Source organism: Felis catus, chromosome D1, assembly GCF_018350175.1.
Source record: "Felis catus isolate Fca126 chromosome D1, F.catus_Fca126_mat1.0, whole genome shotgun sequence".
Lineage (NCBI taxonomy): Eukaryota > Metazoa > Chordata > Mammalia > Carnivora > Felidae > Felis > Felis catus.
The window spans coordinates 98,142,597-98,170,468 of NC_058377.1; the positions used below are offsets into that span (position 1 = coordinate 98,142,597).

Genomic DNA, 27,872 nt, shown 5'->3' on the forward strand with positions numbered 1-27,872 from the left:
GCTTCTGAAGACAGGCTACTGCTGTTTACTTACATCATCACCTTTATCATTTGTCTACACATAAAAAGATTTTTCTCAAATTAATCCTTCCTGGTTAACATATTATATTCCACACCCATAAAAGCAAACAGAAAGGCAAATAAAGCCCATATCGTAGTCTATTAGCTATTAATATCTGCAATGCTCTCTCCTTCCAGTGGCCTAGCGAAGCCTTGGCCCCTGAAGTGATAAAGATGAGATCTGCCAAACTATTCCCCAGCTCTAAGGCAGTATTAACACATTACAAAGTGCCAAAAGGGCCATTAAAAAAAAAAAAAAACTGACCCACTTTTAGAAGTCAGCAGCTTTTTCCTTCTGGTGAAGTATGAATATTTAAATCAGGCAGACAAGTCAAGGAGCAAACATTCCATCCTGAATGCAATGTGTGCATCTGTAGCTCAGAGCTGAAAGGATCCCGCTGTCATATCCCAACATGGAAATGAATGCTCACTTAGGACTCCAGAAGGGCAGCTTTCTAATCATCTTACTGCCTTTCAGACTTCAAGTTCCAGGTTTGGATGTGAGGGCAGAAAAGAGTAAAAGACGGATCACAGCAACTGCTTTAAATTATATATTTAATGATTTATATCAGGCATAATATAATTTAATTTGTAGTAAATCAAGCAAACTGATGAAAGGTTAGGTTTGTGGTTATAACGGCTGTAAATTTGTTTTTACCTTCATGATATAGTAACAATGCATTAGAGGAGTGCTGCATTTGAGAAGATGGTAAACCCATCATAATAAAATTGACTAGAATCAAGTTTCAACCTAAGCACTACTGTTTAAATGAGATAAATAATAGCAACTATCAATATAACACAAGATACAGCAAAACGGAACTGGAAAATAAATCAAACTGCTATTCAAAATTCTACCTACGTTACAGCTATAGGTTCTCTTTGGCTTTATTGAAAATACATTACTAAACGAAATGTACCTTAAATAAGTGGAAAAATAACTATCAGAAAATTCATATTAAGGCAAAAGATGTAATTGAAAACTCTAGAGTCATCTGTTCCTACTCAAATCTGTAATTATAACAGAAACTCCCAATCTTTACACTGCCCTGGCCTCCTGGACTCCTACCTCCCCTACCCTTACCACCCCCATTTGGATCTCATATTTTCTCTTTCAAACAAGCATCATTTCTAAGTAACAGCCCGTACAACTTATCATAGGTAAATGTAGGATTTCTCTTACTCCCTCAGGCAATCCCAGATCAGGAAGCAATGTTATAAATCAATTTTGCTTCTGCAACAGCTATCCAAACTCCTTTAAACATTAAACCTGCCTTCTCACTCACAAACATTTTCATTTATAAACAAACAGGCCAACCAAGATTTCACAATTAGGAAACAAAATTCCTTTTAAGGAAGAAAAGCCTGCTCTCTTAACTACAGACGTTACTTCTTTCTACAAGATAACTAATTGATTTAGTTTCCTGACTATATTGTTTTAGCAACACAAACGCAAACAGGCCAATGAAATCTTACTTCCTCCAAATACAAACTTATTATACCCCTCAAATGCTAAAGCGTTTATAGGTAGTAATCAAAGATCAGGAAGGCAGGTACTGATCAAAGCTTTCTAAGCAAGTCTAGTTGTAGGCAAGGGACAGCGTAGTCAATTAAAGCCTTCTAGTACCAGGCCCTAGAGTAACTATTCAATCTTAATTTGGCGTGTTTGTTTCCCAACACTTACTATGAAAAATTCTCAGCATGCAGCAAAGTTCTTAGGTTCATTCTTACATATCACTCACTGCTGTATCTTTGCCTTGGTTCACATGATTTCCCAGACTTAGAATGCCTCCATTCTCTCTGTCTTTCTGGATCCAAATCCCACCTGGGTTCTCAAGCCTTCCCTGCCCTCTCTCCTCATTATCTACACCACATACTGACTTTTATTGCACAGTGTCCTGTTCTACCGTGTGTGTTTATTCCCTTCTCCACACTAAAGAACACAGATATTGTATTAGCACACTCATCAGATACCAACACAAAAGAAAGGCTGAAAAAACACTTCCTGGGTGATGGATTTCTATATAAATACACATAGCTGAAATTTGCTGAGGGGGAGTCGGGATGGGTGGAGGAAAAAACAGAGAGACTGCCTGATATGTTCTTAAGACTCTACTATGACCCCGACTTGATCACTTGCTATACTTTACCTAAGTAAGAAAGCTAGGAATTAGAAAAAATTTGTTCAGAGCTTCTTAAATACGCATTTTAGGTCCTGGTAAACAGAATCACAAGAAAGATCCAAAGCACTACAAAGCATTTCAAAAAAGAATGGCTGGAAATCAAGATTCTCTCTTTGTACATTTAGTTAATGAAAAAGGGCAGGGGCCCAACTTCAAAGGAAACCACCACCTGTTCTCTAAAACGTACAGACTACTAGACTTTTAGAAAGCCCTACTCTCGCCTTCTGTGAGTTGCCTGATCCCTTTATGCTGCAGTGAGGATACGGAAGCCACATGTCTTGGGAAGACGACTCTGGTCAAGGTTTACCTTCTTGGGATGTAGTTACTTACCACAGACGTGAGGAGAAACTCCTCTTTGGGCTGGACTCAGTGGCCCATGAGTGCACCATGGACTCTGTTTTCTTGCTCAGAGAGATAAAGCACCATATTAAAACTCAATATATTTTGGGAAGAAGAGATAAAAACACAAAAAGGGGCTGTCTTATCTTCAGAAATGCAATTCTCAGCTTTGTGAGCTCTGGCATTCAGCTTAGCCAGATTACCAAGCTCATTTAAAAGCCGAAGGCTTTACCCCACCTTTATCGTTTGCTATTTTCAGGGTTTGTTTCCACGAGTGCACCTCGGCTTGTATACATGTGCTTCACCCAATTCACACACATCAGTGAACAGCGGCAGCAGGAACCCAGGTCCACAGCAGGCGGTTTAACGAACTGTACACAGGGCAGTGCCAATAGTACGGGGGCCGATGCCCCTGAGGTGGCACACCAACAAGGTTCATATGCAAGGAAAATCCACTTCTGGTGGGGAAAAGCATGTCCCCATCAAGGGAGACATCCAGATGACAGAAAACAAATAACCAAAAATACCAAACACACCCAAACCCAAAACCCTGCCAGGACGGCCTCAGCAAGAAGCCAGAGATTCCGTTAACACAAGAGAAAAGCCAGAATCCAGTGTCTCCCAGTATGGATCAGATTTACTCTGCTTTCTACTGGGTTATTAGAAGCCACTCTAAGGCAGTTTCATGCAGGCCTTTTAATCATCTTACACATTCCCTTCATATATATTCTCTGTCAGAAGGGTTGGTAATGGGATTAAGCCATAAGCCCAAAACAATATTAAATGATGATGGCGGTGGTAAAGATCTAGGTTGCAATCCAGATGGTAAATGGGCTTTTTCTACATGTAAACACACTGTAAAACTCAACGACTTGGAAGGAAGTCTGCCTTCACTCTGTGAAGAGTGTCCAGACAAATGAGAGTTCTTTCCCAAGACTCATCAAGGAAGTCTCCTGTCTACACAGCAGGACACGCAGTTGGCACTGTTCCCCATCGTGAATGTTGAAGTCAAAGCGTATATTCAGGAATTCTGAGCTTTTTTCTAGTATAGATCAAGGATGATACAGATCAAAATAAACAGCTTTACCCTCAATAAAGTTTAAGCTGACCTACAGTGATTCAGGAGGGCTATACAAGCATTTTTTTTCATGTTTAACTAGTGACAAACTCATAGAGAATAAGTGTAATTGACCAAAGAAATATCACTAGGGGCAAATAAATGAGCAATCGGTATAGTATAAACCCGGCCTGAGATAAAGGCTTCAGGCAAGTTACTTCACCTCTCTGTGCTCTAGCTCCTCTGATACCAGTTCCCTATGTAACTCACAGGGATGTAGGGAGGATTAATTTGATAATGTCTGTAAAGTGCTTTGAGCTCCTTAGAGAAAAGTGATACAAGTGGTTATGACTACATCCCACTGAGATTCTGAGGTCGTACAACATTAAAAAAAAGATAAAAACAACTCTTTGATAGTTTATTACGAAGAATTTTTATGGCCTGAGATGTTTTATAACCATTTTTTATTAGTCTTTATTATGTGCCCAGGAGATAGGAAACATTCCTAGCTCCCTCTTCTAAAGAAAGAAACCAAGACAGTGACGTTTTTGAGATGGGAGGTATTCTTATCTCCATTTTCCAGCTATGAAAAGCAAGACAAGAGAGTGAGTGGCTTTTCCAGCCATAGTCAAGAGGTGAAAGGGTTAAGCATAATAAGAATGTGGCAAACATCAAGGGTCACCATCACTTTCTCTGAAATTCTGACGTTATTCTGACAAGAGTGCAGTGAACTAGGAATCAGAAAGCCTAAGATTAAATACTTGCTCTGCCATTTACTAGTTATATAATCTTAAGAGAAGTCGCTTTTTCTTTACGTGTGTCACTTCCATCTGCACACCGGGGTTCAGTGGAGGTCAAATCAGATAAAGTACGTGAAAACTACAGGTAAGACAATGACACACTGTGTAAATAAGTTATTACCTTTATGAGATCTCAATAGTCTTGAGAATACGGGTTCTCCTAACCTCTACAACTTTAGGAAAGACAATTCAGTGCCCTCGGACCAAATGAAGTATGTGGTAATAATTTTTAAAATAGCTTTATTGAGATATAATTCACACACCATACAATTCACCCATTTAAAGTGTATGGTTCAATGGCTTTTAGCATATTCACAGACTTGTGCAACCACCACCACAATCAATTTTTGAACATTTTATCACCCCAAAAAGAAATTCCAAACACATTAGCAGTCACTCCCCATTCCCACTTTCCTCTCTCTCTCTCTCTCTCTCTCTCTCTCTCTCTCTCTTCTCTCTCTCTCTCTCTCTCTCTCTCACACACACACACACACACACACACACACACACACACACACTTCTTTCCACCCAGGAAGCCATTAATCTACTTTCTGTCTCTATAGATTTGGATATTCCAGACACTTCATATAAGTGGATTCATAAAATATGTGGCCTTCCATGACCAGCTTCTTTCACTTAGCACAATGTTTTCAAGATTCATCCATGTGGTAGCATGTATCAGCACTTCATTCCTTTTACTGCCAAACAGTAATCCATCGTATGGGTATGCCGCATGTTATTTAGCCATCTATCAGGCAACGGGTTATTTCCACTTCCTGGCTATCGCGAATAACGCTGCACTGAGTATTTGTGTAAAAGCTGTGTTCGGACGTATGTTTTCACTTCTTTTGAATATAGACCTAGGAGTGAAATTGCTGAGTCACGCGGTAACTCAAGATTGAGATTCTGAGGAACCGCCGGACTGCTTTCCGAAGTGGCTGCACCATCACACATCCCCACCAGCAGGGCCTGAGGAGAAGGTAACTGAAGGAGGACCACAGCAGGGAGACTATGAACTGGGTGCCCACTCAGGGAGCAACGAAACTGGCTCCGCAGTGACCATTTGTGTTACTGACGACAGGGAGGAAAATGTTTTACACCAAGTTTTAGAAAGAAGAATACTGGCTGTTGGGGCATTGTCCTCCATTTCTCCCTCTTTGCCTAGGCCCAGGCTAAGGCCAAGAGTACATAAAGCAGCTTTTGAAGCACAGCCTAATGCTGCTCCCATCTCTAATAGAAAGTAATACAGAACTTGCAGAACCAGTCTTTAAAGAGCATTCTACTGGGGCACCTGGGGTGGCTCAGTCGGTTGTACGTCCAACTTCAGCTCAGGTCATGATCTCGCAGTCTGTGAGTTCAACCCCCTCGTCGGGCTCTGTGCTGACAGCTCAGAGCCTGGAGCCTGCTTCGGATTCTGTGTCTCCCTCTCTCTCTGCCCCTCCCCCACTCATGCTCGCTCTCTCTCTCTCTCTGTCAAAAACAAACATTAAAAAAAAATTTTTTTTTAAAGCGCTCTATCACCTCTCAGATCCAGGTGGTAAAATACGTTTAAGTCTCTAGAACTGGTATGCAAAATTTATGGAATCTGGTACGCCAGGCCTTCAGCATTCCCTTCAGTGCACCAGGCTGAGGCCAGCCCAAATACATACGTTCAACACAGGTCAAGCACACGCTAGCTCCAACACAGTGTATTCCTGTGGCATCTGCAAGCCAAACAGAACTGGTAGAGGGAAACAGATGGCTTCTAAAAGGGGAAGAGAAGAAAAACAGAAGGTCAGGTAGAAAAGGGTGGGGGGAAAGAAGGGACTGGAAAGAGGGTAAGAGAAAGGAGAAGCATATTTTCTGGTTTTGCTCTTCCCACCTGTCACAGCGCTCTCCTTGCTGGTTGCCAGCACGCTCCCTTGCACACACAGCTGCAAGTGACAAAGAGCAGCCACTGTCCTACTCAGGGGGTCCCTTCCATGTTCCATACTGTAAACTGTACTGAAATGCCAACTGCTTACAAGAAAGGGAATTACACACACGTTAAAGCCAGGGGTAGTAAACTGCTGCCTATAGCCAACAAATTAGCACTGAGACCCACAGGTTCCCTACAAAATAATGTAAGACTACCCAGAAAAGATTAAAAAGCAACAGAGTCAAAAGACTAAGTACTAAAAAAACATGGCTTATTTTAATTTCATGGATTTGTCAGACCTATGATTAACGCAATCAATGTATTGTATTCTGTCATATATTTCACACACTCACCACACGTTCAGTATGCTGTGGGGCTCTGCTCTTTTACAATTAAAAGAAAATTAGCAAGTCTTTTCCCAACAGAGTTAGGGATTGCCATGGGGGATTGCCAATAGAGGGAAATGCTTCGCACCAAATTTTAGAAAGGAGAGATACCGGCTCTCAGGGGCATTTGTCTTTCTCCTCAACTTTCCTAGGCCGAAGCAGAAGCCAAGGCGAAGGTAATATAAGCAGCTTTTTACACACGGACTAATGCTGCCAGCAGAGTTCCAGTGGCCTTGCTCACGGCAGGAGAAGGCGCAGTGACTAACACCGCTGGGTCTTGTTGAAGGAAAGTGGCTGGCTTCCTTTGATCAACCGAGTGATGTGCTGATCAGTGTGATTTCCCTGTTCTGCTGACTGTGAGCGTGTTGGGGAGAGCAGGAGAGCTGGCTTCTGAGAGGCCCATGCAGGGAAGCAAATTCCATAGCTGCCGAATCACAGAAAGCAACAAGAAAGAAAAGAGGGCTGAACTGGAAGCAGACACCTTAATTCTGCCAGCATGTTACTCGCCGATACAAGGATCTCTGGGAGGGGACTGAAGTGGGTGCCTCTAAAACTCTAATTCATCAACTGCATTACCGTACATAACTGTTCAACACAGTGATCAAGACCAGAGTCCAAGCTCCTGAAACCATCACTGTGAAAAGTTTTAATCACTTCGTCTTGATGGGGGAAGAGAAAAAAATGGGATTGATTTTTTTTTTAATTAAAATGGAAAAAACCAGGAACTCATCAGCATAGGTAGCTTTTGGCATAGTTTCTTAGACAAAGGAAGGATGTCCAGCACCTGAGTGTGTGTGCAGGACTACAGCAACAAACCCGTCTATGTGCCAGAGAAGGAGCTGTTGGGTTAACACGAATTAATGTGCTATTCAGATTTTTTTCCCTAGTAAACTGCAAAATTTACCTAAAGATAAATATAGCAGTCTCCTAGTTGTCTGCTCCATTCAGTTGCTACTGAGAAACACTTCTGTTATCTCAAGTTTCATCAGCAGATTGTACTTCTTCCTAGGGAACAACAGCAAAAAGTAGTTTTCTAAAAGCATAGTTCGTCTATGAGGTAAAATATACCATATTTAAATGACTTTTTCCCCCAAAAAAAGGATAACTTTCCATCCTTAAAGTCTTAATTCTTGATAAATAGAGTATGTGATTTCTTACACTAGATTTTAATCATTGCTGCTTTAGAGTAAATAGTCAATTGCAAATTGAGCAAATTGCTTTAGCTATCCTAGTACCAGAAATGAAATGGATTAGGTCAGCAGGTGGCATGTCATTTCTGTGCTGCCTGGGGGCCCAAAATACAGTTAGATCATTTTTAATTCTGGTGACAGCAGGAATGAAAACCAGAGCATTTGACATTACCTCCCGCCTCTATTCTCATAGCCATCTTGGGCACCAAGGAGTTTACAGAAGCCCATAAGCCTACATCCCCAGCATCTAGGCTGCTTCTAGGGCCTCCAGAGATACCCATGTTGAAGCTGCCCAAGGGTATCTGAGACAGCATACTCTGACTTTGGTTCTCAAGACACAACACTTCTTGTCCACACAAAGTGAGTTCTCTTTAACCATTCTTAAGCAGGTCAACATACAATTCCCTTCTGTAGTACTTTCCTTAAAGGAAGAGATTGGTCATGATGCCTCTACTCAAGGGGGAGAAGAAAAACTGTTCAGTCTTTGTTCTAGGGGTGGGGGAATGGGAGGAAGGAATGGACACAAGCCAAGAAACCAAAAAAGAAAAGGGGGATGATGGGGATGGGGATGGGGAAGCAGGCAGGAGAAGACAGGGTGGAAGAAAAATCCTTCTGTCTGGAAATCAGGGGTCTCTTGCAATGCTAGAACATTCAAACAATCCAACCACAGCTCTTCTGTCAAGCTTCCTTTCCCCGTATGTATTTCAGATTGGTAGTAGAATTAAAAACCTAAGGCAGTCTCCTAAAGTTTGTTCCTATGATATAAGCAAAATGAGATCAGATTACTTAATAGTATCTGGACTCCAAGATGCTACGAGGTGATGATACTCAATTTGCCACAAAGAAGGACAATGGATTTTGATAGTAAACAATTTAAAAATTCAAGATTATATGCCCCGTCTTTAGCCAACTGTATTTTTGTGCTTGCACTTTTCTTGCCATTTTTAATCGTAATAAAACAGAAAATAACATCAGCTTTGAATCAGAAATCTAGGTTCAATAACTTACCAATTATTTCTTGCCTGCCTAGTACCTTTTTGGAGAACTACTCTTTCCCTGTTCATCTAAGAATGATCTCAATCCTGCTTCAGGGGTGGCATGGGACCCAGGTTTGACCAATGAGACACCTCCAGCTCTCTGGTCACACTGGAGGATTACCGTTCGTGGACTGAAAATCACGCCCATGTCTTGTGCCGATACTTCCAAAGAAAAAGAGCGTTCTCTCTTCCTTGGGGTTGACAAAATGGTAGGCTGTAACCTACCAGAGCTGCCAGAAAAAAGCACTGCCAGCACAAGATAGGCTATACACAAACAGAGCCAAAAGAAGGAGAAAGTGTTCTAAAACATAGTTGAAGACCCTAATCCAGCCACGTCCCTCAACTTACTAGTTACATAAACCAATAAATTCTCTTTTTTGCATCAACAACTTTGAGTTCACTTTCTATCACTTGACACCAAGAGTCCTCACAGTACTAAGCCAGCCAAATAACCTTGGACAAAGCATTCAATCTCATTGTATGTCAGTTTTCTCAACTCTGAGGAGGAGGCAAAAAAACATGTTTACCTTATAGAATTGGAAACTGCTAAGTACTACACAGGAGGCATTGATATTTTAACTAAAACAGAAAGTAGAGATACAAGAAATAAGATATTCATGGGGCTAAATTGCTCCTAGCTGCTAGTGCTGATAAGATAACATTCTACTTCTATTAGTTTTCTCATCATTTGCCCCAGTGGGGCCTGTGGAATCTTTATCAACCCTGTTAATCACCTAGTAAAATCTTTAAGTATTTTCCCTTTCACTTTCAACTGACAAGACTTGTCCACCTTCCTGGACATCTCTGACCAAGCTACCTAACAGGTAGCTTACCGCAATGGATAAGCAAAGGGATCACAGAAAGGGAAAATAAACAGTATCATCTTTAAGGGATGTGTGTGTGTGTGTGTGTGTGTGTGTGTGTGTGTGTGTGTGTGTGAGAGAGAGAGAGAGAGAGAGAGAGAGCGCGCACGCATGTGTGTATGTGTGCGCGTGAGTGCAGTGACGATGCATACACACGCACTGGGAGAGGAGGTAAAGGAAGAATTCTCACAGGAAGGCAAATCAGGGATGAAAAGAAGCTACCACTACACAAGATGAAAATCTAAGTGCCTCAACTAATGTGCCTCGCCACGCCTTCCCCCGAAGCATTTGTATTCTAAGAGCAAAACTGAGCTATTAAGATCACATTTTCAAGTCAAAATTCATAATTAAATATAATGTGTATTTTGGAATTTGTTGTAGTGGTCTGATAAATGCTTGGTTTCACAGAACACTAGATCACATCTCTCATGAATATCAAAAAGAATAAAAAGCCTTCTGTAAAAATGTACCTGATCTACAAAACATCAATAGGAAAGAAGGATTATTAGTGAAACGAATACCTAGAAGTAAAAGTACTAACGTGTAGTCCTCTTCTGAGTAATCTAAGTGGGAAGATAAGTAAACAAGAAAAGCACAACTGTGCTTTGCGACTATATTTGCGAGAGCTAGGAATAAAAATAATGAATGCGCTACACTTTCAACTTTCAAAGTTTCTGGGCCTAAAGATTAAGCATGAATGGAATCATTCTGAAGAGGAGGTTTTATTTCGGGATATTTTCAATACCTCTGACATCAATTAGCTTTTTCATTATACATAAAATTATAACTACATGCTATGCCTGGTAAAAAGAACCCCAAGGCTCAGCATTTTCTAACCTTAATGTTTCATGTAAGCTGAACATTAATATTTTAAAGCAAATAAAATATATGATGCTTTTCTTCAGGTTTCTAACTCACTAAAATGTTTCTGAAAGCTAAAATACATTCATACACACTGTACACTTCCAACTATAGAGAAGAGTCAAAAAATAATTTCAGTTAACTCATCTTTAAATGTTTCTTTCCAGGGGCACCTGGGTGGCTCGGTCAGTTGAGCATCTGACTTCAGCTCAGGTCACGATCTCATGGTTCGTGAGTTCGAGCCCCACATCGGGCTCTCTGCTGTCAGCGCAGGGCCCGCTTTGGACCCTCTGTCCCCTTCTCTCTGCCTCTCCCACACTTGCACACTCTCTCTCAAAACTAAACATTAAAAAAAATTTTTTTTCAAAGGGGAAAGCTGAAAGTCAGACTATTGATATAATAATTGTCCTTACAAACCACATTATGTAAAGTTTATTCTCTAGCAAAATTCAAACAAATCATTAACTCTAACAAGCCAACACCATATAGATTTGTTCCCAGGTTATTCAGGAATAAAAATGCTATGTCAAATTGGCTCAGGGTTATCAGATTTAGTTTGAACAACATCAAAAAACTTTAACTGAACTCAACTTGCCTTTTCCTACACATCTTTGTGTGTATGGGCTCCACTCCCAGAGACTCTAACTTAATTGGTCTAAGATGGGGCCCAGATGCAGTATTTTTCTTTCTTTTTTTTTTTTTTTTGTACCCAACTAGTGTTGAAAACCACTGGTCAACAAGGAGATGTGGCTCTGACTTCAATTTATAGACTAGATTTTACTTTGGTAACTATTCTATAATGGCTGAGAAAAACCATTACTCTTTAAATCTCTGTACTTCCACCAATGTGCTGCTAGAAGGTAAGCTCCTTAAGAAGAGAAGTCCTGTCGGCCTTGCTCAGCACTGAAGCCAAGCAGAATACCTGGCACATGAACAGGTGCTCCATAAATATTTGTGGATGGATGAATTAAAAGCTAAAAAGTACACTTCAGTTTTAGTAGTTTGAAGTAATACGGTAGAGACTCTCTTAAACCGATAATGGTCAGGACCAGTTAGAAAAAAAAAGGGTCAGGGCGCCTGGGTGGCTCAGTTGGTTAAGCATCCGACTTCGGCTCAGGTCATGATCTCGTGGTTTGTGGGTTCAAGCCCTGCGTAGGGTTCTGTGTGGTCAGCTCAGAGCCTGGAGCCTGCTTCAGATTCTGTGTCTCCCTCTCTCTCTATCCCTCCCCTGCTTGCACTCTGTCTCTCTCTCTCTCTCAAAAATAAACATTAAAAAAACTTTTTTTAAAAAAAGGGTCACCTAAATCAGTAAACATAAAAATCTCTACACATACCTAAGCATTTTAACTTAAATGAACATTCATTTGCTAATGTTGCAAGACAGGACCAGGTCTTTTGTTTATATGGATCTATATATTCAAGGGACGCCTAGGTAGCTCAGCTGGTTAAGCAGCTAACTCTTGGTTTTGACTCAGGTCATGATCTCATGGTTTGTGGGTTCGAGCCCCAAATAGGACTCCATGCTGAGGTGCTCGGTGCACAGAGCCTGCTTGGAACTCTCACTCACTCTCTCCTCTCTCTCTGCCCCTCCCCCTGCTCACGCTCATGCATGTGCTTTCTCTCTCTCTTTCAAAATAAATAAATTTTAAAAAATTTGTAAAACTTATTCCATAATGCATCCTCTACCATTTTTAGTTGTGACTTTTTTTGTACTTTCAAGTTTTTATTTAAATTCCAGTTAATTAGCATACAGTGTAATATTAGTTTCAGGTATAGAATTCAGTGGTTCATCACTTACATATAACACCCAGTGCTCATCACAAGTAGCCTCCTTAATCCCCATCACTCATTTAGCCCATCCCCCACCCACATCCCCTGTAGCAACCCTCACTTTATACACTTTATAGTTAAAAGTCTATTTTATGGTTTGCCTTTCTCTTTTTTCTCCATATGTTCATTTGTTATGTTTCTTAAATTCCACATATGAGTGAAATCATATGCCATTTGTCTTTCTCTGACTGACTTATTTCACATAGCCAATATACTCTGTGGCTCCATCCACATCATTAGCAAATGGCAAGATTTCATTCTTTTTTATGGCCAAGTAATATTCCCTTGTATACATATACACCAGATCTTTATCCATTCATCAGGTGATAGACACTTGGGCTCTTTCCATAATTTGGCTATTGTTGACAATGCTGCTATAAACATCAGGGTGCATGAGTCCCTTTGAATCAGTACTTTTGTATCCTTTTCGGTGAATATTAGTAGTGCAACAGCTGGATCATAGGGTAGTTCTATTTTTCACTTTTTGAGGAACCTCCATATTGTTTTCCAGAGTGGCTGTACCAGTTTGAATTCCCACCAACTCCACTTGTGGTTTTTAAATTATGGTGAGAACTTCAAATACTTTGAAGCAATCTGAATGTAGAATCCTTCTCGAATTAAAGTATTATTAAATAATTATTATATACCCCATTCTTTTACAGCTGTCTTACCCGAATGTGATTGGGCAGCAATTTTTTACTCACTCACCTTTATCTGTTCTTTTCCAAAAACATTTCACTTCGTTTTCTTGGGAACAACTTGCCTTTTCAGAAGTCATTGATTTATGTAACAGTTAAATTACATAATTACAGTAACAAGAACAAATGGCATAAACAGGTTTAGAAACAAACACAACTCACTCTTGATGAGCATTCCACAACTGATGGGAAATATATGTGAGTACCCTAGACAGCAACCTACTGGCCACAGGCATCAGCGGGAGTGACAAGTGACAGTTAAGCCAGTGACTCAGTTAAGACTTTTCTCTGCATAGAGCTTTTACTGTTATACAAATGCTAGCCACAGGTTTCTTCCCACTGACCTTTCCAATTCCCAGAGCAGTCAATTCATCCCCTCACTAGCAGATCATCTGAACTGAGACCAATGAAAAGCATCACCAGGTCTGTATATTGCATCAACAGTGGACCATCAGGTACACAGGAAATAGGAGTCATGGAATCTCTTAATAACAAGGTATATCCAGGCTCTCTAATTCACATAGAAGGCATTTATAAGTTAACTATTAGGGGATCCATTTAAAATATAATAGAAGATGCGCTTAAAATCAGAATGTTTTAAATGCTCGACGCATTACTTTACTTAGAGCCTTGGTAGTAAAAGCCTCAAAAGGATACAGACAAGTAGAATAGGTCTGTTTTGCTAATTCAGAATTAGCTCCCATTTGGCAGGTGTCTCAAATGAGGACATTCTGGCAACAAAGAACTGCTGCCACCAGGAGGCTCTACAATGTACCTTTTATTGAAAGTCTTAAGATTTAAAATATTCTTGCTTCTCTACAGCTAATGGGGTACCTTTTCAAACACAAGTTTCCCATGGAAAGTTGTTTCTAATAAAGTTAGAGCATTCTTGCTCCCTACTCCCAGGTAATAAAACCACAGATTTTGAATTTTATCTTATAAGAATAAAACAGAACTATTAAAAATGGTTTTAGATTAGGCAGCAATTTTGTTTTTAATTTAGCCTTTCCCAACAAAGCTAGTAACTCCAACCTTATTCCATGGGACATCTGGCAGAAAACTCCAAAAGCAAAATAGACTTTGCATTTTCACTGGCTTGGGCTATGTGGGCCAGCATCCATAACAAATTAATTCAAATTATTTCTAGGTTAAATATGGAAGCAATGACAACGGCAAAAGGAAAACTTTCACTTCAAGGATCTGTAAACCTTGATTGTTTTCAAATTAGTCTCAGCTAGTATTATAGTCAAGATTTCAAAACAAGGACCTAGACTATTAAAAAATATATCCTTGGTAACATATTTTTTAAAGATAATGGATAAATTTGTTAACAACTGTCAATTTCTAGGAATCTAAACTTGTTCAAGATAGATATGTCATTTCTATTGCCCATGAAACCTTTTTTAACCTGTGTTGTTTATTTCACCAACAACAGCTCTCCCAGTCAATGAACCAGGAATTAGCTGTAAACACGTAATGTAGATTTCATACATGCTCCTGTTTGAAGAAATTTAGACAGGGGAACTTTAAGATTAGCTACAGAATCTTTGTACTTTGTGTTAGTAAACAAACCACGTGCTGTCCCTACCCTTAGGGCTCAGTTCCATAAAACAGTTACATTATTACCAAGTGTAAACAGTTTAGTTTTTTGCTGAGCCAATAGGCTTGTTACTTATCTATTTTAAAAACTAATCAAGTGCCATATCTTACAAAGATAACTGATTTTATTTGCTTTAAATAGAGTAAAAAAAAAATCAAGATGGGTAAAGTGTTGGAAAAAAACCCCAAAACATTAGCACCAAAAATAAACAAAGTTATTATTAGTATTAATCTGTTTTGGTTTACATAAAAACTGTAACCGAGGATTTTTCCTGAGTTCATATTGTGCTTGATTAAAGGAAATAGAATAGTTCTTTCCACTAGATCACGTCCAGTGGGCTATTAATGCTTGAGGCCTTTTCGTTTCCCATCTTAGAACAACATAAGCAGTTACCGTATCACTGCACAATTCCCACAGCTATAATCTTTGAGCATCTCCCCAGTTTTACAGGACAGGGTATCCTATCATCTTTAGAATAGCCATTCTCACCCAAGATTCCTCATTTGAACCACAGAACACAAAAACTTGTTTCAGTGACTATTTTCTCAATTACCACAGTACAGTACATAACTGTTATCATTCTAGTCCCATCAAAATATTAATTCAATACACATAATGGAAACCAAGCACATTAGGGCTTACTTTTCCCACCAAACTCAGTCTTGTTTAGGAACTGTATAAAAGAATGAAATGTATTGAATTACATAGGAAAACAACACTTTTTGTTCTTCATGTTTTGTTTATTCTAAGTAGACCAAAAAATAAAAAATAATAAAAAATTGGTGTCTCTTTAGAAATGTCAAAGATTGGGGAGGGGGTCCTGGGTGGCTCAGTCAGTTAAGCTTCTGACTTTTGATTTCAGCTCAGGTCATGATCTCATGGTTCGTGATACAGAACTCCATGCTGTAAATGCAGAGCCTGCTAGGGATTCTCTCTCCCTCTCTCTCTGCCCCTCCCCTGCTTGTGCATGCTCTCTCTCTTTCTCACTCTCTCTCAAAATAAACATTTTTTTTAAATGTTAAATATCGCTCAAGTTGAAATAAGGAAAACCAACTAACACTCGAACTCCAATAGCAGTGAGGGGTCTCAAGTGCAAACCATCAGTAGCCTGTTCTAGAACCTGTCCCAGCTCACTTTAAGGAGGTTTGCCCCATCCAAACTGAGATCAGGTCTTATGAGAAGGCACTACCCACGAACTTGGCTTAAACACAACATAGATTTTCCAGGTGAAACCCAACTCAGAGCAGAAAAGCATAAAAATAGGATTCTTAGGGAAATTTTCCTCTAAAACTCGAGGCTTGCACAGCACATTTTCTTTTCTTTTTTTTTTTTTTTCAACGTTTTTTATTTATTTTTGGGACAGAGAGAGAGAGAGCATGAACGGGGGACGGGCAGAGAGAGAGGGAGACACAGAATCGGAAGCAGGCTCCAGGCTCTGAGCCATCAGCCCAGAGCCCGACGCGGGGCTCGAACTCACCGACCGCGAGATCGTGACCTGGCTGAAGTCGGATGCTTAACCGACTGCGCCACCCAGGCGCCCCCACAGCACATTTTCAAGTTTGTCACGGGGTGGCTTAATTGCTAACCTGACTGATGGGTACAAAGCACTATCTGGAAAAAAGTCTAATCGATTTTTGATGGAAATTCCAAACACACCTTTTTTCCTACTTTGCAAAGCTTTTTGTCAGTTAATTTTCCAACTTGGAGAAGAATTCTTGTCCTGCAGCATCTAACCTATAAGAAAGTCTAGTTAAATGGAAAGGATTTCAAATCTGCGTAGAACAGAAACTAGAGAGCCTGAACACCTAGCTGCACTCTACTGCTGCCTTCCCACAGGGGTGAGCAAAGGAGGAGGTTAAAGGTTAAATTGTTAAAACTTGGGGCGCCTGGGTGGCTCAGTCGGTTAAGTGTCCAACTTCGGCTTGGGTTATGTTCTCACAGTTCTTGGGTCCGAGACCCATGTTGAGCTCTGTGCTGACAGCTCAGAGCCTGGAGCCTGCTTTGGATTCTGTCTCTCTCTGTCTCTCTCTCTGCCCCTCCCCTGCTCATGCTCTGTCTCTCAAAAATACATATTGAAAAAAACTTTAAATAAATCGTCAAAACTCTAAGATGTCAAGTATCATAACCTCACAACTTCTAATCACTTAGGAAAAAATAAATGGATATATCCAACAAAGAAAACATCATGTGTGTTTACTTTTTAAACTATGCTTCATTTTTATACTGTTGGTAAAATGAAATCTGATTACGACTCTAAAAGGCTATTTTGAAGGTCAGTTCAAAGCATGTCAAACTTCTCACACGTGACTAAAAGAAAGGCCTCAACTTAGTCTTGTTGGACTGAAATATTCTCAGCATCTGGAGGGATAGCTGGTATAAAGAAACGGACTCAATAAGTATTTGCCAAATCAATTAATCGTTAAAGCTTTTCATTATATTCAAGGTAGAATTCCATCCAGCATGTTAAATAGCTTATCCTTTAAGAAACTAACCCCCAAAACGGGCACGATCTTGCCAGAGAGCAAGCAGGTAATATACAAGGCTTCGGAAACTTTTCGGGGTACCAGCCTAACTCACAACTCCCTTTCCCTGAGAGGCACTCCCTGCTATAGCCAGGGCTGTACTAGTGACATGGTCCCCTGGTCAAAGCTGATTGGACGAGGACTAGATAACTGGTCGAACCAGGCTCATTACCAAAGATACAACCTTAGGAACTATATACAGTGCCCGGAAGACTCTGCCTGCCAAGTATACAGAGAAGCTGAGAAAGCCTGTCTGTAGACAGCGGAAATGCAGCAGATGCAGAGGAGAACAGAGACAGACAAGAGACAGAAACTCCCCAGTTCTAGTCCCAAAAGCTGCTCCTGGATTCCTAAGTTGCTCTAACATGGTTCCAAAAAATTCCCCTTTATGCTTAAGCTAGTTTGAGGTGGATTCCTTCACACACAACAAAGGCTTCACAAAGACATGTAGACATTTATTTACTCCTTGTCCTGTCACTTTTTACTTCCAAGAAATAATCAAAATTATGTGCGAGTGTTTATGTCCAAGGATGTATACTGCAGAGCTAGACGTGAAACAGTAGAGAACGGAGAACAATCCAAGTATCTAAAAATCATGAACTAAAACTAAACAAATCCTATAATCTCCCACTTTCCGAAAGTTTGAGTTCCACCACTTTGTTTTCACAAAAGACCTATGTTATTACCTGTTTTCACTAACTGAGACAAATCCGAAGAGGATTTTTGCCTTTAAGAAAAAAGCTGTTACCATATTAATGTAGGTCTTTTTCATGAGATCAGGATGGTATAATGCAAACTTTCAGAAAGTAGGGGATATGCTTCACTTTATGCCAACATTTTGGCTTATAAAAGGTTTCACAGGAAAGCTCTATTTTCAAATAGCAGAGAAAACCTGTATCCATATGATAGGATAACATCAAGCCACTAAAAATTAATATTCTTGAAGAATATTTTAAAATGTGAGGAAATGCACAAGACACATTAAAAAATAGGTATTTCAAATATAATAAGCATAATGCCAACCTCAATTTTATTTTTAATACAAATGTATGGCACAGAAAAAAGCAAAAAAGGATGTAAAACATGGAAGTGAGATCACAGCTAAATTTGATTTTGCTCCTTGCTGAATTTTCCAAATGAACATTCATGACTTTTCTAAAAATGAAATAAAATGTTGAAAGACATGATAGACTACAACCCCCAGCACCAATATTTTAGTCTCCTTTTACAGCTAAGGGATGTGCACGTGCACACACACATACACACATACAGTTATACTGTGGTAACTAATTTTTTTATTTAACAATTAACTCAGTGATATTAAACAACAGAGACTATTTTTGAGTAGATGGATTTGAGGAGGAAGGTCTTCATTCCACTGAGGTGGAAAGGAAAGATGACCTCCCAGTCATTATTTATAATTTAGTAAAGATTCAGACAGAGCAAGCTTCAGAAATCGAGCTGCCCTGAACAAGCAGATCAAGTAAAAGTCAAAGAAATGGGTACATAAGGCTCCCTTGTGATCTAGGTTTGTCTTATTTTTATACTTCCCAATGTTGTCCCTCTCACTTCACAATCTGTAATGATGTTCTCAACCAGTACAATCTATCCATCCACCCCTCTGAATAAAGGTAACCTCATATTTTTCTTTGATGTCATCTGAAATTCAAGCAGTCTGAGCCATATGGCCCGGATTCATGTACGGCTCTACCATTTACCAGCTCTGTGACCCTGAGCAAGTGACTTAACCTCTCATCCATAAAATGGGGATAACAATACCTGTACCTCCTAGGGTCACGGCAATGATTAAATTAGTGTGTTTAAAGCACACAGAGAAGTATCTGGCAAATAGTAAGTGCTATATAACTGTACTATTACTAACACTACAATGTTAAACGTGAAAAGTAAGGAAAATAATAGTGCAAAGTGCTTTGTTTTCAAGCCATACAAGCTCACCTTCTAATCCTCACCTGAAAGAACCTCTGCTCTAGCAATCCTGACTACTTGTAGTCCCTGAATATGCTTTGCTGTTCCTGTGCCTTTGCACGCTCTCTTCTTTCCGCCTGAAGACATCTGCCCACCTAGCAAACTGCTACTCATCCTTCAACATTCAACTCCAGTATCAGCTCATTTGTGAAGGCTTCCAGAAGTTATTCTCACCCAAAGAATCTCACCTCTCTGGGTACCTGCATATTTTGACTTCAAATTTATTGTAATTGCCGACAGATCCATATTCCCTAAAAAAGCCTAAGCTCGGGAAGAGTAGGCTCTAGGTACACATTTGTCAGAATTTAAATAATTTGGGGAATATTCATTCATTCAACAAGTGTTGACTGAGAGTCAATACATTAATGAACAAACAAGTAAAAATCCCTGGCCTCGTGGAGTTTAGAGTTTCTGGGCTGAGTATGGTACCAGAAGGTATCAGTTTAAGGGCAGAAGAGACAGAATATCCCATGAGGCTAAACTCATGAGTAGTAACAGGCATTTATTATGTTTTATATTATTATCATTATCAGAGCCGACATCTATTCTCCGCCCAGAAGAGAAACGCAACCCAAAGACGTGTTCATCTCTCTGGTAAATTCCTAAGGACTGTCTTAACCAAACTGCAGAGTTGTGTGCGCCTTGTACTAAGAAAAATGGCAAGGGAGAATTAGGCCCAAGCAGAGACCCCAGCAGTTTGGGGAGGAGTGGAAGGCCAAAGACTTAATCAGGATGATATGCCTCAGGAATCCAGGGTACCCCACAAAGACTAAACATCTTATCTAATGCCGTCAACTTCCATTTTTCTAATTTTTTAATCGAAGTAATATATACACACAACTTTAAAAGATCGTAAGGCAAGACTTAGAATACAAATAGCAGTCCCTTGTACCAACTCTCTCCAAATCTCTAGTTCTTCTGTTCCTTTCAGGAAACCACTTGCAAATCTTTAAGAGATTTCTTCAGGTATTTTATCTTCTTATTTTAAAACATATACTCACTGGGGCACCTGGGTGGCTCAGCTGGTTAAGCGTCCAACTCTTGACTTCAGCTCAGGTCACAGTCTCATGGTTTGTGGGTTCAGGTCCCACGTCAGGCTGTTCGCTGACAATGCAGAGCCTGCTTGGGATTCTCCCTCTCTCTCTGCCCCTCCCCTTCCCGCACTCTCAAAATAAATAAATAAACTTTTAAAAAAACTACCTTAAAAATAAATAAATAAGGGGCGCCTGGGTGGCTCAGTCAGTTAAGCATCTGACTTCGGCTCAGGTCATGATCTGGCAGGTTTGTATGTTCGAGCCCCACACTGGGCTCCAGGCTGACAGTGAGGAGCCTGCTTGGGATTCTCTCTCTCTCCCTCTCTCTTCGCCCCTCTCCCACTTGTGTGCATGCACTCTCCTTTCTCTCACTTAAAATAAATAAATACATACATACATACATACATACATGAATAAAATAAAATACATACCCATTGTGATTTCCCAATTTTTCACGTTTATCATTACCTACTGAATTCCTACTACAGATAACTGAAATTTAGTTCTTACACTACTTTCTCTCGTCCTATCCCCTACTACCATTACAGTCATACTATAATTTTCAATTAAATCCATATTTAAGGTTTGTATTATTAGAATTATGTAAATAACATTAATCAATGAGACAATTAGTATACACTGATTATACTTCTCTTGTACATTGTGTTGTTCCTGGAACTGAAAATGCTTTGCTTTGTTATTTGCTTGGTTTTCTCTATTCCCATCATTAATTCTTCCCCATGCTCTCCAAAGAAGCTATAAAACCTCTCTAACTGATGGCTCAAAACACATCATAGAGTGGCACATGGGTGACTCAGTCAGCTGAGTCTCCAACTTCGATTCAGGTCATGATCTTGAGGTTCCTGAGTTCTAGCCCCACATTGGGCCCTGTGCTGACAGCTCAGAGCCTGGAGCCTACTTCGAATTCTGTCTCCCTCTCTCTCTCTGCCCCTCCCCCTCTCGCTCTCTCTTAACAATAAATAAACAGGGGCGCCTGGGTGGCTCAGTCGGTTGAGCGTCCGACTTCGGCTCAGGACACGATCTCACAGTCCGCGAGTTTAAGCTCCGTGTTGGGCTCTGGGCTGATGGCTCAGACCCTGGAGCCTGTTTCCGATTCTGTGTCTCCTTCTCTCTCTGCCCCTCCCCTGTTCATGCTCTGTCTCAAAAATAAATAAACGTTAAAAATAAACAAACACTAAAAAATAAAAATATAAAAAAACCCACATCACAGAATGTATCAGTCTATTTTTTTCGTTGGCTACATCTTTCCCCGAGACCTCCACCCTGTCCAAACTAAACTGGCGGGTCTCTAAACCTGTTGTGTAACAGTCATCTGGGTCTTTCATTCATCAAACGGGATTTTCTTCATCTCTCTTTTTATTGGATTCTTTGTTTTCTGGATCCACGGCTTCATCTTTACAGGTCCGTTTTCTTGTAAGGAGGTAAGTCTTATGACCTTGCGTGTCTACAATGTCTCTATTATACCCTCAGACTTGATCAAGAGTTGGACTGGATACAGAATTCCACATTGCAAATTACTGTTTTCCAGAATTTCAAAAGCATCATTCCACATTCCAGTTTCCTGTGTTGCCACTGAGAAGTCTGATGTCATCTGATTCCCAATCCTTGTTTGCAACTGTTTTTTCCCTCTGAGGAAGCTTTTAAAATCCTATTCCTGTTTGTTGTTCGTAAGTTTTGCATTGACGCGCCTGTCGGTATGGGGGTAAATTCTATTAATCTGGAACGTATGGTCTTCAGTTCTGAGAAATTTCCTCGTATTAGTTATTGGATAATTTTCTCTTCTCCATTTTCTGTTCTCTTGGTCAGGAAGTAGACCTTCCGGTGCGGTGCTCTAAAATTTTTCTCTTCCATCATTGATCCCTTCATCTCTTCCATTTACTGAGAAATGATTCCAATTTCATCTTTGAAACCTGTTTTTATCATCAAGAATTCTTTTTGTTTTCTAATTGTTCCCTTCTTCTTAACATCCTGTTCTTGTTTCAAAGATGCATTATGTTCTCTTACTGATATGAGGATCTAAAATCATAGTTATTTTGAACTGTCCCTTCCAATTTTCTGGGTGTGTTTTGATTCTCATTTTAGTGGCTTCCCTTATATACCTGGGATTCTTGGCTGTTATGTTTGTATTTAAGAAGGACTAAAGATGCGGATGGAGTAACTAAAACTCTACCATACACTGTTGGTGGGAATGTAAATGGTACACGTTTTGGCAGTTTCTTTAGAGTTAAAAATACACCTACCACACCACCCAGCCACACCTAGAGCAATGAAAGAATCTCTCCACACAAAGGCTTATTTATATATGTATGTTCATAATAGCTTTGTTTCTAATAGCTAAAAACTAGAAACAGTCCAAAGAGTAGATACTGTATATGCATATTTATTAAAATTCTAAAATATGGGGGCACTGGGTGGCTCAGCTCCTCGAGCATCTGACTCTTGACTTCAGCTCTGGTCATGATCCAGGGTCAAAGGATCAAGCCCCATGTCAGGGTCTGCACTGAGCATGGAGCCTGCTTAAGATTCTCTCTCTCCCCCTCTGCCCCTCACTCCCCCTCTTGCTCTCCCTCTCTCAAATTAAAAAAAAAAAAAAACTTAAATTCTAAAATACGTAAACTTAATCTATAGTGACAAAAAGCAAACTGTTTACCTGGGGATGTGGCTGGGGGGTGAGAAGAAGGGAGGGAGAGATTACCAAGGGATACAAGGAAACTTTTAGAGGTGACAGATATGCTCATTATCTTGATTTGATGGTTTCACCCTGTCAAGAACTAAACCCTTTTAAAAGTGTGAGTTTATTTCATATTAATTACACCTCAATAAATCTAGAGGGGGAGGGAAAATGGGAATAAGAGAGAGAAAAAGTATCCAAAATAAAAGAGGTATTTAAAAAAATGAGGCACTAAAAATGAATTGAAAACTGTGGGGCTGGGGACACCTGGGTGGCACAGTGGGTTAAGTGTCCAACTTGATCTTGGCTCAGGTCATGATCTCACGGTCGTGAGACTGATCCCCAAGTCAGTCTCTGTGCTGAGTGTGGAGCTTGCTTGGGATTCTTTTTTTCTCTCTCTCTCTCTGCCCCATCCCTGCTCACACATTCTCTCTCTTTCTCAAAATAAACAGTTTTAAAAAAAGAAAAAGAAAGAGAACTGTGGGGCCGACATAAGAGGGTCTTCTCATTTTCAGCGCCGCACTCCCTCCTGCCCTAGACTGTTCTACTGTGCCTAGTATCTCTGAATCAAGTTTCTCTCTGGTTAAACTTCTCTAGAGTAATGTTTGGCAAACTTTTTCTATAAACAGCTACGTCTTTGCCACAACTACTCAATTCTGCCATTGTAGCACAAAGGCAGCCACAGACAATATGGAAATGAAAGATGCGGTTGTGTTCCAATAACTTTATTTACAAAAACAGGCAGGCGGCCAGATTTGGCCCAGGTGCAGGCCATGGTTTGCCAATCCCTGCTCTAGAGAATCATGCTAGTCTTTCCATCTTTGGAGAACTAATCAATTTCTCTTCAGAAGTGATGGCTATAAAATGCTTTATACCTACAGAAGACAGTTAAGCAAATAAAAAGGGAAAGGGGAGCCATGAAAAAGGGATACCGGAAACCTAAAAAGCGTTCTGCTATTAGCAGCAGGGGCAACACTTCTGATAGCTTGCAGAAAGTGTCTCGTCTGATAAACTCACATCTACGACAAACAGAAGTCGGAGCAGGAAAAGTAGGTCTTCAGAAGCTTTTGTGACAGGTGTTTATAAATGGCTTCCAACTGTTATTTTTGCCTACCTTGACTTTAGTTGGGGGTTTTAAGGTATGAGTAATAGTCTGGGAGATTTTGCCCCAAATTTTTTTAACCGAAGTATAGCTGACACACAATGTTACATTAGTTTCAGGTATTTAAAACAGTGATTTGACAAGTCTATATGTTATGCTATGCCCACCAAAAGTGTACCTACCATCTGTCACCATACAACATCCTTGCAATACCATTGACTAGATGCCCTATGTTCTGTTTTGCCCCTGTGACTTACTCATTCCATAACTGGAAGTCTGTGCCTCCCACTCCTCTCCCCTCTGGCAACCATCAGTTTGTTTTATTTATGGGTCTGTTTCTGCTTTTTGTTTGTTCATTTGTTTCATTCTTTAGATTCCACATGAAGTGAAAGCATATGGTATTTGTCTTTCTCTGTTTCACTTAGCATTATACCCTCTAGGTCTATCTATGTTGTCACAAATGGCAAGATCTCATTCTTATTTATGGCTGAGTAATATTCCAGTGTGTGTGTGTGTGTGTGTGTGTGTGTGTGTGTGTGTGTGTGTGTTATCATCCACTCCTCTGTCGATGGACACCTGGGTTGTCTCCGTATCTTGCCTATCATAATACTGCAATAATCACAGAGGTGCACATATCTTTTTGGATTAGTGTTTTTGTTTTCTTTGGGCAAATACCCAGTAGTGGAATTACTGGATTGTATGCTATTTCTATTTTTAATTTTTTGAGGAACCTTGATAGTGTTTTTCCACCGTGGCTGTACCAGTTTACATTCCCACCAACAGTACGAGGAAGTTCTCTTTACTCTACATCTTTTCCAACGCTTACTTCTTGTCTTTTTGATTCTAGCCATTCTGACAGATATCAGGTGATATCTCATTGTGGTTTTGATTTGCATTTCCCTGATGGTTAGTGATGCTGAGCCTCCTTTCATGTGTCTGATGGCCATCTGCATGTCTTTGGGGTAATGTCTATTCAAGGTTCTCTGCCAATTTAAATGGGATTTTTTGGTTTTTTGGTGTTGAGTTGTATAAATTCTTTACGTATTTTAGATATTAACTCCTTATCAGACATACCATTTGCAAATACATTCTTTCACTCAGTAGGCTGCCTTTTCATTCTGTTGATGGTTTACTTTGCCATGCAGAAGGTTTTATTTCAGTGTCATCCCAATAGTTTACTTTTGCTTTTGTTTCTCTTGCCTGAGGTCACTCCAGATTTTTCCTTAATTTATATATTCTCGAGAGAAAAAGAGAGAGCGTGAGCAGGGGAGGGGCAGAGGGAGAGGGAAAGAGGGAGAGAATCCCAAGCAGGCTCCACACTGTCAGCAGGGAGCTCCACACCATTAGCACGCTGTCACCATCAGTGTGGGGCTGGATTCCGTGAACCGTGAGATCATGACCTGAGCTGAAATCAAGAGTCAGACGCTTAACCAACTGAGCCACCCAGGTGCCCCTCTAATTAAAAGGTGGATTAACTCACAATCTTCTACAAATATGTCTCAAATGCATGACCAATTACTACAATCTGTAATAAATGAGATACATGCTCAGGAAAACAAATCTTAAGTTCTGTCAATTAACACACTCCCCAATTTCACTGAATGCTTTTCCTTCAGGCATTATAACTTCTCAGGATAAGTTTATCTGTGCTTCCTGACTCCACAGGAAAGGAGTACTAATTTCTTTTCCAATTACTATATTAGATGACAGAAGCACTGGATAAAATGAGATCAGCAATAATCATTCACTGCTCATTAAAAGAACTAGGTTCAGAATTGATCTCTACCTTTAGTTGTCTTCTTAGTCAAAATGATGTAATTTGTTTTGGCAAAAGGTAGAAAGGTTTTTTAAAAGGTGATGGAGATGGGAGTAGGAGAAAAGGTGACAAATTAAACACATCAGTTGAAGATTTTCTAAGGCCTCATTTTTCAGAGCAAAGGAATGTTTGGTGCTTAACCGACAGAAACTAATAATCGCTGTCATTTTCAGATAGAGCTAGCCGAAGAGAGGTTAGCCAATCCCTGCTGATTCACACAAACATTTGCTTCCTGAGTTCAGAGTAAATCAACTTTGGGGAACATGTCTTGTGTGAAGATAATTTTACAGGGCACCTCTCTAACCAGCTACCATGAGTAAACAGCAGCCCAAGAGTAAACTACTTTTTTCTGTCTGGTTCTCTCACCCTCATCTGCTGGGAAAAAGAAATGCAGGAATCTGTGATCTGGCCTTCATTTGTAGTGTTCAACATTTTAAAAAACTGAAATCCATAAGTACCATCGGGATTTGACAAACTTTGGTTTTCCGAAATCACACAGGTGTGAAAGTATTGTTAACGAAGGGACATCCAGGCTGCCATGCTTCAAAGGCATGGAATATTAATATTAATAACAATGGTGATGATACAGTTTATAAACAAGTATTTTAAATATCAAACAATTTCAAAAATAATTTGTATAGCTCACATTTGAAATAAATTACATTATTTTCTATAACAGATTTACCTTCTTATAATATATTGCTTTGGCAAAGAGCAAAATTATTTTTGTATTCCTTGCCCTAAAGCAGGTTGCCAGCTAGGGTGACAAAGGGAGACTTTTCTAAAAATAATCCACAAAACCAGGAAGAAGCATTAATGGAAATTTTAACTTTACAGTATTTGAGGATTCATACATCTTCAGATGTACATTATTATTAATTTACATTAGTAGAGAAAACTGTTACAGTGATAGATGGAGACAGACACTGTTGACTGCTTTTTCAACATCCACTATTCTCTATCCCTTCTCCTTCCTTACTAGCAAAAACCAATTCTGTTTGGGTGTCTAGCCTCAGAATGTTTGAGAGGTGAATCCTCAGCTCTAGAACATACATCAGTCACTGGCATGTGACAAAAATGGTCAATGAAATGCAAAGTCTGTTGAAGGGCCTTAAAAAATGTCTCTTAAAAAGAGACACTTACGAATAACTAGTCCTTTTTTTTGCCCTGGAATGTTCATTGGTGAGTATATAAAGCCTGGACATAACAACAATGACCATGAGCAATGTCTGCTGACACGCTGACGGAGGCAGAGCAGAAAGAGGACCAGAACGTGGGTTCTCATGGTGTTCCTAAGCTGCTGAACTGGACAACTCTAGCAACTTATTAGGTGAATTACTAAGTCCAGTTATTGTTTAGCCACTTTTAGTTAGCCTTTCAGTTACATACAGCTAAAAGCGTCCAAACTGACACAATTATAATGCCCATAATTACAGATGAGGAAGCCAGTTCAGAGAAAATTCAACAGACACAAGGCCAGTCAGTAAGTGGCACAGTCACGATTAGAACTGCTTGCTTTTCTCTAACAAATGTTTAAGTTCCATTATGCGTGAAGCACTAGGTATACACTGGGTTTTAAGGGTGAAAGGAATGCAGTTCGTAGAGACTCCCAATCTAGAAGGGAGATAAACATACAGTTAAATGTGATAAGAGGAACAGAGCAAGGAGCTACTGATTCAAAAAAGAAAGCATTTAACTATGCCAAAATATGTTAGGGATGGGTATATCCAGGAGAAAAAAAACTTTCTTTTTTTTTTTTTTTTTTTTTTTTTTGGTGTTTCTGAGACAGAAAGAAACAGAGCATGAGTGCGGGAGGAGCAGAGAGAGAGTGAGACACAGAATCTGAAGCAGGCTCCAGGCTCTGAGCTGTCAGCACAGACAGAGCCCGACGCGGGGCTCGAACTCACAAACCGTGAGATC

At 39.9% G+C, this 27,872-nt stretch overlaps 1 protein-coding gene across 28 annotated transcripts in view; it reads right to left on the minus strand.

Annotated features, from left to right (window-relative positions):
- PHF21A (PHD finger protein 21A) overlaps positions 1-27,872 on the minus strand; it is a 195,739-nt gene that overhangs the window by 112,616 nt on the left and 55,251 nt on the right. The window contains exon 3 of one of the 28 annotated variants that reach the window (XM_045039215.1): positions 7,626-7,726. The exons of the other annotated variants lie outside the window; for them this stretch is intronic. The gene's annotated coding sequence lies outside the window, so the exon portion shown is untranslated. The remainder of the gene's footprint in view (positions 1-7,625; positions 7,727-27,872) is intronic. 28 annotated transcript variants of the gene reach the window in all.